This window comes from Bos javanicus, chromosome 28 (assembly GCF_032452875.1).
Source record: "Bos javanicus breed banteng chromosome 28, ARS-OSU_banteng_1.0, whole genome shotgun sequence".
NCBI lineage: Eukaryota > Metazoa > Chordata > Mammalia > Artiodactyla > Bovidae > Bos > Bos javanicus.
Window position 1 is genome coordinate 29569684 of NC_083895.1, and position 4462 is coordinate 29574145.

Sequence of the window (4462 nt, forward strand, 5' to 3'; positions counted from 1 at the left end):
CACCACCAGGAAGTGGTGCCTGTCACTTCTGCTCATGGGGAGCTGCAAGGGAGGCTGGGAGGTGTGGCCTTTGTCTAGGTGGCCAGGGGCCCCGCCATTAACGGGGGGTTCTGTAACTCTAGGAGAGGAGCATGGATGTGGGCTCGTCCTGCAGCCTCTGCCCTGGCCTGTGTTTGAGGAACTGCTAGGGATCCCGTGGGCTTTGGGACCTGTTGTTGCCTGGGCACAGGCCCTCCTCCCCTGGGGGGCAGGGGAGGCCTCCTCCCATCCCACCCCACACCTCTTGTCTCGGGACTCCACGGCCCTCAGAGCTCCCCACGCTCTTTGGACTCAAGGAGTGAAGGAGATGGCCCGGGTCAGCGCATCCACAGCACAGGGCCTGGTGCGGAGCAAGTCCTCTGGGAACCAAGCCATCTGCAAGCATTGCCCTCCACCCACCCTTCTCCTCACTTAGCTGGATTGACTGTCACAGTCCCCAGGGGCCCAGCACCCAGCCGCCCACGTGCCCTCTTCATCTCGCACTCAGCCTCGTGCGCTCTGTCACCGGTGCCTCTGCCTCGCCTCTATAAAGCAGGACTACGGGGGAGCCTGGTGGGCTGCCGTCTCTGGGGTCGCACGGAGTTGGACACGACTGAAGTGACTTAGCAGCAGCAGCAGCAGTGAGAGGACTCGTCACAGACAGTTGTGTAACAATGTCCTCGTCCGTGTAACGCTTGGATGAAATCATGCACGTGAAGGCTCTGATCTGGCTGGGCCTGAGGCCACTGTCTGCCCCAGCCGCCCGCTGGGGAACTGTGTCAGCGAGGTGACCTCCTCGGCCCCTCCCTGCCATGTGGCAGTGTGCTCAGGCTGAAGGGAGAGTGCATGGCTCTCTCCTCTTGTCCCCTCAACTGTAGGAAGCACCCCGGTCCGTCTGGCCCCAGCCTCTCGACCTCCAGTCGTCACTCCATCCTTTGGTCTTTTGAGCCTTCCAAAAGATGGCTCCCACAGCTCACAGCCCTTCTCCAGCATTCTTTTTAAAGCACAGTTAATTTTGCTCTGCAAATGTGTGAGCCCTTGGGGTTAATTAGAGGAAATGTGGAATGTGAGAGGGAGAGCAAGAAAATTCTGAGCCTGTCAGGACTCCTGCCTTTGCACTCTGGCACAGAATCACAAAACCGGGTAGTCTAGTCCCACCCCGTCCTCTCACAGCTGGAGAAATTGGGGCTCGTGGGGAGGTGCTGACCCACGTTCAGAGACCGGACCAGGCAAATCCCAGGTGGCCTCGCTTCCGAGCTCTTCCCCGACACACACTCCTGTCCGCGTTTGCCATGGCTTGTTTTCTGCGGTACTTTCTGTCTCGCTGCGGGATCACCCAGCAGTGGCCGAAGAACGCGGAGGCTCACACTGGAGTCGGCCTGGCCAGGTTCACGTCATGGATACAGGAATGAATCAAGGTCACCCCCTGGAGGCGAAGTTGTTGCCTGCATGAACGGGAGTGGATGGGTAATAATACCTGTCTCTTGGGGTTGTTGGGAAGATTAAGCAACATAATGCAATAAGCACGTGGGATGCTGATGGAAAGAGAGAAACTTTTGTGTTTTCCTCCTTTCCCTCACCTGTGTTGCTCAAAAATAATTTTTTTTTAATTATTTTTTAAGCTAGGGGGTGTTTTGTTGCTGTTGTTTTGTGTTTGGTGTCTTATTTGTTCTTGGTCAAAACTACCCCCTCTTTAAGCTCACTCCACCCAAAGAGGATGAGACCAGCCACAGGCATGGGGCCCACAGGGTAGGTGGTGGGGAGGCTGGTTCTCTATGGGTTTATGTGTGACTTTCTTTTTTCTTTTCGATTTGTTCTCAGGTCCTGGCTACTCACCTGAGAGCAGTAAATACACAGTCCTTGTCTCCAAGAGGCTAAATCCGGTGGAAAAGCAAGGTACCAGACCAGGGTGGCACCCACAGTGCAGGGAGCGGGTGGGACGACCAGGGCTGAGGGACCATGTCCAGGAGGAGCAGTGGCAGCGGGCATCCCTGTCACTCGCTTTCTGCGTCAGATCCCGGGCCTGCCCTGGGAGATGCCCTCTGTCCACCGCCCTGGGAACCCAGGATGCCAGGCTATGATGACAAGGGATGAATTTTTCCAGAAGCCTGGGCCCTGCCTAGCCTCTGCCTCCCCATTGCCTGAACAAATGCTGATCATGAAGTGCAAACACCAACATTTCCCTGCAAGCTGAAGATATTCACACTTCCTAACGGGTGGACGCAGGCACATACGGCAGACTACAGGCTCCTCGATGATCCAGTACCCAGGCCTGGCTTGGTGACTGACATTAGATGAAACAATAAAAGGAAGACCTACTGCCAGGGGACCGCTGGACCTCCTGGCTCCTGCCCGTGACCTGGCCTGCAGACCTCACACTGCCCCCACCCAGAGACAGGGGCCCAGTCCTGGCTCCTCACGGGCTTCTTCCTGCCCTGGCCTCTTGCACATCCTGCCCTCACCTAAGGGACATGCCCTGCTCCCATCTGCTTAGTCTGGATGCCACATCTGGCTGCACATCAGCATTATCTAGTGATGGCTCCAACGCAGAACAATGAAATCAGAATCTCTGTGGGTGGGGCTTGGGGCCTGGACTCCCTCAGATGATCCCGATAAGCGGCCAGGGTTGAGCCACTAGGTAGCTCCTCCCCATGTAGGGGGCCGAGCTGAAGTCCCATTCCTCCAGGAAGCTTTCCTGGCTTACCCCCTTGCGGGTGACCATCCTCCTCTGGGAGCCTGGGGGCCATACAAGGAGTAGTCACTGGACACTGATAACAGCCTGCTTTGTGTGAGGTAGTAATTAGGAAGCAGAATCAAGGCTTCACACTAGCTGCATATCCTTGGTCAGGTTACCAAACTTCTCTGAGACTGTTTCCTCACTGGCAAAATGGGCATTAATAATAGTACCTACTTCACAAACTGGTATAAGATGCTTCCACTGACCAATCCAACCTCAAGGACCCCACACCTCCCCATGGCACCCCTACTTCCAAAACTATAGGTCCCCACAAACCCAGAGAATGAACCATTTTCCAGGGATCTCCATCTCCATCTCCAACCTACTTTCTCCTGCAACCTGCATGCTGGGAGCAGCTTCTAGGCAAGTCATATCCATCTTTACACTTCCTTCCAGGAAGACTTCTGGGCCTCCAGGTGACAAGGTCAGGTGACCTCTGACCTTGCGGGTGACAGTGAGAAGTGTCAGAGAGCAGAAAACCAGTGCACACAGACTCCCCCCACCCAGAAGGTAGCTCCTTTTCCTTAGGATCTATTCCAGCCAGACGGGCAAAGTCTGCTCTATGGGCTGGCACGAGGGGCAGAGCTAGACATTTATGCAGGGTCTTCACTGTTGAGAAACCACTTCTATGTGATCCTTGTGAGATGACTTCTCCACCTCTGCAGATGGCTTGACCAAGGTCATGGTTATCAAGTTCTAGGGCTAGAGCTGAGAGTATCAAGAAACTAGGAACAATAGAAATATTAAAAAACAGAGAAGTGATTAAATTCATTAGAGTACATCCATATTGTGGAATACTACATCAACTACTACAGTCATATTGGGGTGGGGGAGAGGGATAAATTAGCAGTTTCAGATTAAAATATACATACTACTATAAATAAAATAGATAACTAACAAGGACCTATGTATAGCACAGGGAACTACACTCAATATCTTGTAATAACCTAAAATGGAAAAGAATCCAAAAAGAATATATATATTCTTTACTGAATCACTTTGCTGTATATCTGAAAATAACCGACATTGTAAATCAACTATATTTCAATAAAATTAAAAACAAAAATTTTAAAAGGCATGTCTTCAAATAATTTTAATGACATAGGAAAAGATTCATAACAGGCTGAATTTTAAAAAGCAGAATATAGAGTTTGATCTCTGCTTTGTGATATAGATATATTTATTGGCCTATCTACAAATATATATCAGAGAAGGCAATGGCACCCCACTCTAGTACTCTTGCCTGGAAAATCCCAAGGACAGAGGAGCCTGGTGGGCTGCAGTCCATGGGGTCGCTAAGAGTCGGACACAACTGAGCGGCTTCACTTTCACTTTTCACTTTCATGCGTTGGAGAAGGAAATGGCAACCCAGTCCAGTGTTCTTGCCTGGAGAATCCCAGGGACGGGGGACCCTGGTGGGCTTCCGTCTATGGGGTCGCACAGAGTCAGACATGACTGAAGTGACTTAGCAGCTTAGCAGCTACAAGTATATATAGCGCGTATATTTACAATAATACCAAAAATGTTTCTAAGTTGTTTCTGGTCCTCCCCCAGTAAATCAGGCCCCTCCTCGCAGCCCCACCCTCATGGAGGTCTAACATATGAAACTGAATAAGAGAAGCCTGCTGACCAGAAGCCTGGACTCTCGGAACTTGTTTTGTGAAAAATGATACCGAGGGAGAGAATAATCAGAGTAGTGCCAGTAGG